At 48.3% G+C, this 10,329-nt stretch overlaps 1 protein-coding gene across 1 annotated transcript in view; it reads right to left on the bottom strand.

The window, feature by feature from the left end:
* The window catches only part of FAM118A (family with sequence similarity 118, member A), a 23,580-nt gene extending 21,726 nt beyond the window's left edge, over positions 1-1,854 (bottom strand). Inside the window, exon 1 of the mRNA XM_011984032.1 lies at positions 1,694-1,854. The gene's annotated coding sequence lies outside the window, so the exon portion shown is untranslated. The remainder of the gene's footprint in view (positions 1-1,693) is intronic.
* Between the last annotated feature and the right edge of the window lie 8,475 nt (positions 1,855-10,329).

Genomic DNA, 10,329 nt, shown 5'->3' with positions numbered 1-10,329 from the left:
TTTTTTTTTTTTAAGACGGAGTCTCGCTCTGTCGCCAGGCTGGAGTGCAGTGGCACAGGCCCACACCACCACATCCAGCTAATTTTTGTATTTTTAATAGAGATGGGATTTCACCATGTTAGCCAGGATGGCCTCGATCTTTGACCTCATGATCCGCCTGCCCCGGCCTCCCAAAGTGCTGGGATTACAGGTGTGATCCACGGCGACTGGCTGAAAAATCACTTTTTCACATGTGTAATCTTCACTCGCACACACACACCCCGCCACTAGAATCAGGCCATCAAAAGTAATTTTCCAGGGTAAGGAAACAAGGCTTAATCAGTCCATAAGCATCATTAGATCGCAGAGCTAAATGGGATCCTGGTTATTCCCTGAAAATGTACACAACTGCCTAAGTCCATGCATACATTTTCCCAGGGAGAGTTCACAGCTTCCATCAACTCCCAAACATGTCTGCGACCTTCCCCCAAATGCCAAGAAACCACAGTCCACAGGCAAAGAAAGCCAGGCTCACAGATGCCTGTGACCTGCCCCAGGGTAAGGCTGGCAGTCTGGGCCCTAACACTGACCCTTCTTCCCACCGAGGAGTTAACATCAATCCTCAAACTCATCGTTTTTGTTTTTTTAATCTACTAGATACTTTCTAAGGAAAGTAACAAATGTTGAGTTTCTCCACTGTATAAGAGAATCCCTCCACCATATGTTAATAATATAAGCAACTCTGGACCCCATCCCTGAGATTTCAATGACTGATTTAACTGTTCACCAATCCTCAGTTTTACCAACCATAAAACATGGATTCTTGCTAATGCGCTGAGTTTGGAAAGCTCAGGCCTCTGTATGAAAGTGCTCTGAAAGTTGGAACTGCTGAGTCCAACAGCTCAGGCTCTGGCCTGTGGAGGAGGCTGCCCGGCACTTCCCTTCCTGGCCTCCTGCTGCGGGGCAGGACTCAGGAGCCACTCCTGCTCAATCCTATTTGGAAGGGGACGATAAGAGGGCTCATCAGCTGACTAATCCAAGTGCCCCCACTCCTGCCCCCCCAAAATCATCCACATCGCTTCCAAATAGTTACTCCTCCCTGTCTATGAGAAGGGCTTGTTTAGCTCAGCCTTCTGTACATGACATTTTAGAATATTTTTTAAACACATACTGGTCAACCAGTGACCTAAAAAAACCACATGCCCAAAACTGTTACCACAGTAAAGAACTTTCAAAATCTACCTCTAGTTCTTTCAACTACTGTTCAACTGCTTTTGATTCTCCATATATATGCGATTATAGTTACAAATTCAAAACCTAAATATTGCATTTACACATCTTCAAAAACAGTATGAACAAATTAAACTTTTGCAGGCTATATTTAACTCCGAAATTAAGTGATTTCAAAGTTTCCCAAAAGAACAAGGTATCACTATTCCTAACACTTACATAACAGGCCACAGCTTGCACTCCTGGGTGGTTTGTGGCTGGCTTAAGTGCTCCAAACCTCTCTCTCAGCCTGAACTGCAAGTCTGGTACTGGCTCCTCAGACAGTATTTCAAACAGAACCACACAGAGTTCAACCTCAATAGGCAGATGGGACATACCCAATTATATAAAAACTCAACACAGTAACTCTGCAAGCTTAACTGCACAGTTGCCCATATTTAGACATTTACAGTTCATTATCACACTACATGTTTAAAGACATTACCTCATTTCCTGTTTTACAGCAGCATAAACATCAGAGTCAAATCTCACAATAACCTAGAAATTACCCTAAATCTCCCCCTTGTTTTTAAATCAAAATCCAAGTAAGGTGATCTCCAAAGCACTCAGCACCAGGTCCTCGAAGTTTCAGCAGGACAGCAAGCTCCAGCGTTCTGCTCCCATCCAGACACCATCTAAGCCAATCAGATCCTAGACAACAGTAACAAAACCCTTTGGAGGCCTTTCAGACGCTGCATCTCTTGGTTTCCTTGGTGACTATGTCGTCAGCATGGTTTGCAGGCCCAGAGCCAAGTCATCATAGCAACCCTTCTCTTTTTTCAAGGACCTATCAGCATTTCTGAAAGCAAAATCTGGCCCCAGCAGAGATTCTTATAAGCAGTTCCTGTCTTTTTTAATCCAAAGCCAAAGTCTTACCAGGATGCTATCTGCTTAGAACTTGAGATCACTAGCATTTTATAAACTAGCACAGAGTAGCTAGAGACGGTCGTATTCTTCAATCCCTGGCATCCAGCACTACATAAACGTTCATCAAACAGAGTTCAATGCAAAATATAAGCTACCAAAATCGAACTTGTTATTTACAGGCAGTGAAACAAAGTACCTCACAACCCTACTGTGGGAGGATGTTAACGGCCCCGCCCCTCTCATGCCTGCTGGCAGCCACACCCTTCTACAGCCCCTCACAGACTCCAGGCTTAGCCACATGACTTTCGGGCCGCTGAGATATCAGCAAATGGGATAATGGGAAGCAAGTACAAGTCTGACACACCCTTTACCACAGAGCCTGTCCCAGTGGAACTCTGCCCTGCCACTTGGTGGGCAGCCGAGGTACCATCCACCAACACAAAAGCAAGGCTGCCTTGGGCCACAACTGTATGAGTGACCCCAGCGAGCCTGGCAGAAGAACCTGCTGGGCAGGGACCTGGGCCTGGGCCTGGCGCTGAGCTAGCAAATAGGCTGTGGCTGTCTAAACCCTGGTGGGACAGGGAGAAGCCCAGAGTGCCAAAGAAAACAGAGCAGACAGACGAATGAACCAACATCACGACAGTCTGTGGGGAGAGGGGAATGTGTGTCAAGAACTGTAATGATTAAAAGTGGCATAACAAAAAAACCTTAAATTACTCGCTTTCCATTACAAGCTATATTTTCACTTAACAAGCACAACCATCAACTGGAAGTGTCAAGATTGTGGGATCCTCAAAAGTATCCTTTAAGAAAACTTTTTTTTTTTTTTTTTTGAGACGGAGTCTCGCTCTTGTTGCCCAGGCTAGAGTGCAATGGCACAATCTCAGCTCACTGCAACCTCCACCTCCTGGGTTCAAGCAATTCTCCTGCCTCAGTCTTCCAAGTAGCTGGGATTACAGGCACATGCCACCATGCCCGGATAAGTTTGTGGTTTTTTAGTAGAGACAGGTTTCACCGTGTTGGTCAGAGGCTGGTCTCGAACTCCTGACCTCAAGCGATCCACCTGCCTCAGCCCCCCAAAGTGCTAGGATTACAGGTGTGAGCCACTGCACCCAGCCAAGCTTAATTTCTTTCTATAAACAGATGATCACATGGGCTTTGAGCAGTTTCAAAAAGCAGGGAGATAAAGAGTGTTCAAGCAGCATCTGATTACAATGAAGCAAGAGGGACTAGAGTAAACATATGCTCAAACTACATCCATCTCACACAGGAGTGAGTGGCATCACGTTTATTCGGCAAAGTTTCCGAATGCTGACCTTTAACTCACCTGTAGTCAACCCACAGAGTGATAAAAAAATGAACGCAGAATTTGCAAAGAGAGTCAGACAAGGTCGCTGTGACTACAAATGAGTTGATTTATGTTGAGCCCTTAGAGCAAAGCCCAGCAACACAGTAGGCTATTAGTTCCAATATTACTACTGCCACTGTTACAAAAGTGCCTCACACTAAGAAACCATTTATAAATGTGCTACTGACAGGAGACAAGAGGCTTGGAAATACTAAATTTCATCTGTGTAGCCAGGGTGGATTTTAAGGACTGGAATGTCCTCAAAGGAGGCCAGAATCTATCCACTGCATTCTGACTATACCAAGGCAGGTCTGGAAGATGGGGAGCCTTCAAGCAAGCCCTTCCCAGCATGACCCTCAGCATGACAGATGACTGCATGCCATGGAAGCTCAATGGCCAGACCCTGCTCATTAATATCCTCCTCTCCCTTCATTCTAGACACGATTCCCACAAACTTCCTTTTTCACAGCAATCAGGTCTCCCATGTAGGCTTGGGAGAGGCGGAAGAGTGTGGCAGCCTGAGCAAGGCTGGGTGTGGAGGCTCACACCTGTAATCCCAGCACTTTGGGAGGCCAAGGCGGCCGAATCACCTGAAGTCAGGAGTTCGAGACCAGCCTGGTCAACATGGTACAACTGTGTCTCTAATAAAAATACAAAAATTAGCCAGGTGTGGTGGTGCGCACCTGTAATCCCAGCTACTCTGGAGGCTAACACAGGAGAATCGCTTGAACCTGGAAGGCAGAGGTTGCAGTGAGCCGAGATCGTGCCACTGCACTCCACACTGGGCAACAGAGCAAGACTCCATCAAAAAAAAAAAAAAAAATCACCGAGCAACTGAGCAACAGTCTTCAAGCACATGTGGCAGTCATATTTCCAACCACAAATGAATCATCTGCGACCTAGCTGACAGGTGAGTGTGATGAGCATGACTAGGTTCACCTGCACTGGAAACAAGGCACAAATGGGCAAAAAATTAAGCTTCTGGAACTGCAAAGGAGAGGCTTAGTCTCGAAACCACAACAACTCCACCTGAAGCAGCATTAGGACTGAGGTGGAGAAAACACAGGACCTGGAGACAAGGAGACGCCACCCTTTCCCCAGCCAGGTAGACCTCTCTAAACCTGTTTCCCCGTCTCCTAAATGGGGATTCCAACATGCACAGGACCGACTGGACTGCTGCAGACTTGCAAGGGAGACGCATACCTGAAAGGTGCTCAGTAAAGCGCACAATCTGTTACTCAACCGCCTCACGCCAGCACCACTTTTCCAAAGCAGTCACCACAACTACTTTCAATGTAATCATGGTTCTGGTAAAACTTAATTTCAGCCATTACTAATAATAAGGGATCTTCAGGATGAGTTATTTTCTTCAATTTACAGAAAATACGAACCCTTAATCTGAACGCACTCCACTTAACCAATCACTTTTTATTCCGTTGAACTTAATGGAAAAAATGTCTTATTTTGTAACGATGGAAATAAGTTAATTGGATTCCTGAAACCAGTCCCACCAAACAGAGCTGCTTGGACATACAGGAAAACAGCAAAACCTACCACTAGAAAAACAATCTAATTCAAATTTAGTTTAATTTGGTCACAAATTAATTCAAAGAGCAACATTAATTACTGCCACTTTTTCAGCCCTTAATAGAGATTCAAGGGAAAATGCTAAGCGTTTTAACGCACTATCTCAGTTAACCCTCTCAATAACCCAATGAGGTGGTGACTATGACCCACAACCTGGCCAAGGCCAGCACCGAACCTTTCCAACAGGCCAGCCCCAAGTTGTGTGTTATATATTCTTGCGCCTTCCCTCCTAACATCAGTGCAGCTTGAAATGGCAAACAAATATACCTGATATTTTACAGGGAACTCTGCCATCCACTAAAACATTCAACGTTTTACATACAGTTTGTCCACCAGATGGGACACATTAACTCAAATAAACATGTTACTTAACAAGCCAATGTTAAAACATGCCAAGACAGAGGCCAGGGGCTTATGGACCCACCTGCCTTTACCCCACCTCGAAAGGATACGTAAGACGTGTTCTAGAAGGCAAACCTTCAGCAAAATTTAAAATGACAGAATTTCAGAGCGGGCAGATCTTAAAGGTTACATGAAACCAAATGCCCTAATTTTTCAGAAGTGAAAATTGAGACTGAGAAGCAGTGACTTCGTCAACTTCCCCCACGGGGCTGGGAACAAGCTATAGAGTAACTCCTGGCTCATGTCCCATATTCTTCCCACTGGCCCGGGCATTGTCTGGTCCACTGTGACCCCAACACTTTAAGGCACTCATTTCTACCTCTGTACCACCAAATTGTTACAAATAAGGCACAGAGCTTTGTTTTCTATAGTTTTTCGTTCCCCAGAAATGCTGAAAGAAAGAGTTGCCATTAGGCAGACAGATGAGGCTGTAGGCAGAGCAGCCTCAGGAAAAAGACCAGCCCCAGGACAGTGTGCTTATCACCCAACTGTCCCTGTTAGCTTGGCGGGGTGGGAACAGATAAGGAGGGCCACATGGAGGAACAATGCCACCACTCAAGAGGAGGGCATTTTCCTGACAAGGAGACGCTGCAGGCTCCTTGGGGGAAGGAGGTAGGACATAGGAGCAAGAGCCTGGCCAACAAATCAGTACTGGCTGAAATCCTTACTACCTGGGCAAGGACTCATTCCTGAGACTATTTACCTTTTCTACAAAGAAAAGAATATCTTATACCTCCTAAGGTTGCTGGAAGCTTTAAATGGAATAAAAGAACAAAGCCTGGAACAGTGTACTTCCTACTGCACCCTAGATGTGTGACGGGGAATGCGGCCTAGATTTAAGTAAAATTAAATAAAGCTAATTAAATAAAATTAAATAAAACAGCTCTGTCACACGAGTCATATTTTTGGTGGTCGGCAGCCACAAGCAGCCAGTGAATACTGGACAGCAGTCATTACATCTGAGTTACCACAGGAAGTTCCACTGTGCAGTTATCTCAGAGTCCCTCTCTCCCTCACCTAACTCAAGACTTCAACAAACAAGTCCTGTAGATTTTTCTTCCTAATCTGTTTAACCCGTACCGTCGGACGCAGTCTTTTTTTTTTTGAGACTGAGTCTGGCTCTGTCGCCCAGGCTGGAGTACAGTGGCCGGATCTCAGCTCACTGCAAGCTCCGCCTCCCGGGTTTATGCCATTCTTCTGCCTCAGCCTCCCAAGTAGCTGGGACCACAGGCGCCCGCCACCTCGCCCGGCTAATTTTTTGTATTTTTTAGTAGAGACAGGGTTTCACCATGTTAGCCAGGATTGTCTCGATCTCCTGACCTAGTGATCCGCTCATCTCGGCCTCCCAAAGTGCTGGGATTACAGGCTTGAGCCACCCTGCCCGGCCCCGTCTGCCACAGTCTTAAAAGCCTTCACAACTTGGCTGGGCACGGTGGCTCACACCTGTAATCCCACACTTTGGGAGGCCGAGGCGAGTGGATCACCCTGAGATCAGGAATTTGAGACCAGCCTGGCCAACATAGTGAAACCCCGTCTCTACTAAAAATACAAAAAATTAGCTGGGCAAGGTGACGGGCACCTGTAATCCCAGCTACTTGGGAGGCTGAGGCAGGAGAATTCCTTGAATCTGGCAGGCAGAGGTTGCAGTGAGCCGAGACTGAGACTGTACCACTGCACTCCAGCCTGGGCAACAGAGCAAGACTCCCTCTCAAAAAAAAAAAAAAAAAAAAAGGCCCTCAGGACACGTCTAACACTGAAAAGCACCTGCTTCCAGTTCCACACCCTCTAGTCCTCTAATCCCACATAGTTGCCAGAGGGAAATTTCTGACATATCTGAACTTGTCTCCCCTCCAACAGCTTTCCATTTTGTTGAAATCTCTATTTGGTCTTTATCCTGTTTCCTGTCTTACTACTCCTAGAATCCTTGGAATCTCCAAAGTGCTGTCATTTTGTATGCTAATGAGCTGACTGATGCAGACAGGCCCTGGGTAGCTTCAGAAGGGTGCTTATCACCAGAAAGACCAAGGCAGGATTAGATCCTTGGAACTTTCAGCCCCACCCACTAACCCCGGCAAGAGGGGGCTAAAGATTTTGTTGATCACCAAAGACCAACAGTTTAATTAAGCATGCCTACATGCTTTAGAAGTCTCCATAAAAGGCCCAAAAGGTCGGGTTCTGAGAACTTCCTGAGAGAGAAATAGAAACATGTGGAGGTTTTTGGAGGATGGTATGACCCGGGGAGGGCATGAAAGCTCTGCACAACATCCCCCACGCCTCACCCTATTCATCTTCTCATCTGTGTCCTTTGCAGTACCTTTTATAACAAACCAGTAAACATGAGTGTTTGTGAGCTGTTCTACAGCAATTTTTTTTTTTTTTTTTTTTTTTTTGAGATGGTCTTGCTCTATCTCCCAGGCTGGAGTGCAGTGTCACAATCTCTGCTCACTGCAACCTCAGCCTTCCAGGGTCAAGGGATTCTCGTGCCTCAGCCTCCTGAGTAGCTGGGATTACAGGTGCACACCACTATGCCCAGCTAATTTTTTGTATTTTTAGTAGAGATGGGGTTCTGCCATGTTGGCCAGGCTGGTCTCAAACTTCTGACCTCAGGTGATCCACCCACCTCAGCCTCCCAAAGTGCTAGGATTACAGGCATGAGCCACCACGACCGGCAAATTAATCAAACCTAAGGAAGGGTCATGGGAACCCCAACTTGAAGCTGATGGATCAGAAGTTCCAGAGGCCCAGGCTTGTGACTGGTGTCCAAAGGGGTGGAGGGCAGTCTTGGGGACTGAGCCCTTAACTTGTGGGATTTGATGCTATCTCCAGGTAGACAGTGTCAGAACTGAATTGGAAGATACCCAGTTGGCATCTCTTGCACAAACGATTGTCCACTTAGTGGTAGGGAGAAACCTCTCCCCACATTTGGTCACAGAAGACAACTCTGTTGATTGTTGTTGAGTGAGAGAATAGAAAAAGCACGTTGGGTGTTTTTTCCACACACGGGTTCTCTTCAGGACCCCTAGCCCAGCATGGTCCTGGCCCACCTGGGAGACTCAACCTCTACTCACCCTACCCCACTGCATCCTGTGTGGTCATTAGTCTATGGTGATGCACACAGTCACCCTGAAGCACTAAGACGACCACAGGCCCTATGGTAATAGGACAAAAACCTCACTTAAAAGTTCAGTCCCCAGGCTCAGACAGGAAAGAGGAGGAACCAGTCTTCTGCGCCTGGGCTTTCAGAAGCTTAGCCCTGTTCCAGGAAGCCACAGTCCCCCACTACCACCGCCTTGGTCCAGGTCACTCCCATCTCTCATAGGGTCTTGCTTCCTCCAAAAAAGTCTCCCCAGCACAGCCATATGGATCTTTGAAAAACACACCAACTCCCGCCCCTCTCCTCCCGAAGCCCTTCAATGGTCACCCACTCCCTTGAAGTACCAAACCCTCCACTCAGCTTAAACTGGGCATGCTTTGGTCCTGACTGGCTCTCAGAATCACATCCTCCTTCTTGTCGCTCCCACCTCAAACCCAGCACTCTGCGAAAGTGCCAGCTTCTCCCATTCCAGGTCTCTACTGAGACACTTCCCTCACTTCTCCCCTCCGACCACCTCCCACCTACCTTCAGCTCAGCTGGATCATTTCTAGGGACAATGGCAGGGGCAGTCGTTCAAGAAAGGGCCAAGGGCACGGTGGGCCTCTGGGTGCAAAGCTGGGTTCTCTGCAGTTAGCATTCACTCCCACGCCACCTTCATTAGGTGCGCTCCAGCCACACCTCCCGCCTTCCAACACTGTGTGCTGTGCTATGGCAGAGCCTCTCTGCCTTGTGACATACTGGCTGTCCCCTGGAACTTTGCCTGGAACGACCCTGGCAAACTTCTCTAGCTCAACCTTCAAGAATCAGCTCACCTGCTACTTAGCACCTCCTCCCCACGACTCCTAAACGCCCTCCTTAACACTCACTGCTTCCCCAGAATCCCACCCCTTCCCAGAGTCCCATGCCCACCCAGATGGGTTCCCTGTCAGCGGCGACACAGCTTCCTCCAGGTAAAACCGACCTACTTGTCTTATGCCCCGGGGTCCCTAGGCCCTGACATCAGGGACCGTGTCATCTCTATTTCCAGTGTCAATTCCTGAAGCCCATCAGGCATTCAAAAAAAAAAAAAAGTTCCTTAAATGAAAACATTAAGAGGAGTAAACAACCTAAAAGCGTCCCCATGTGCCCTAACTCGCTCCCTCCCCGGTTCAGCCGCCCTCGGCCACTTCAGGTCTCCTGATCTATAGACTGTCCTGTGCGGCCACCTGAGTCTCAGCAGAGCATTTAAAGTTAAACCCGGCCCTGCACCTGTAGGCGCGGGGACCGCAGCTTAGGAGGTGGTCGTCGGGCGCGCTGTTACCATCTTAAGTTATCACCAGCCCTGGGAACACTTCCACCCACGCCCGGCAGGTCCAGGGACCTCGAGTTGGAGACACCTAGCCCTGAGATCAGGTCGGAGAGGGAGCCTCAGGGTGGGCGGCACGGGGGCCCGAGGTCTAGCGGGACTAAGGACACTGGGACCCACGGTTCCCCCCAGGAAGATGCCCCGGGCCTGGGGGCTTCTAAGGAGACTGCTGGAAGCAAGTCTCAAGGGAACCTCGAGAGTTTCCGGAACCAACAGTTCTCAGGAGCCACTAGCGGCCGGGGTCCTCAGGGGGTCTCGGAGTCCAGAGAAAATCTTGGGAGTTTCGGGGTTCGCGGGCCTGGAGGGGCAGGCGGATCCTGTGGGGGTCTGGGGGGCAGGGGCTCCAGGGGAAGAGCTGAGAGGGAGTCTTGGGGGTGGCCCCGGGGCCGAGGCGGATCCTGAGGATCTCGGGGTCCCCAGGGGCTCAGGATGCAGGGG

Source organism: Mandrillus leucophaeus, unplaced genomic scaffold (assembly GCF_000951045.1).
Source record: "Mandrillus leucophaeus isolate KB7577 unplaced genomic scaffold, Mleu.le_1.0 Scaffold26, whole genome shotgun sequence".
Taxonomy (NCBI): Eukaryota; Metazoa; Chordata; class Mammalia; order Primates; family Cercopithecidae; genus Mandrillus; species Mandrillus leucophaeus.
Note: the sequence above shows the minus strand (reverse complement) of the source record. Positions and strands in the feature narration are given on the sequence as shown.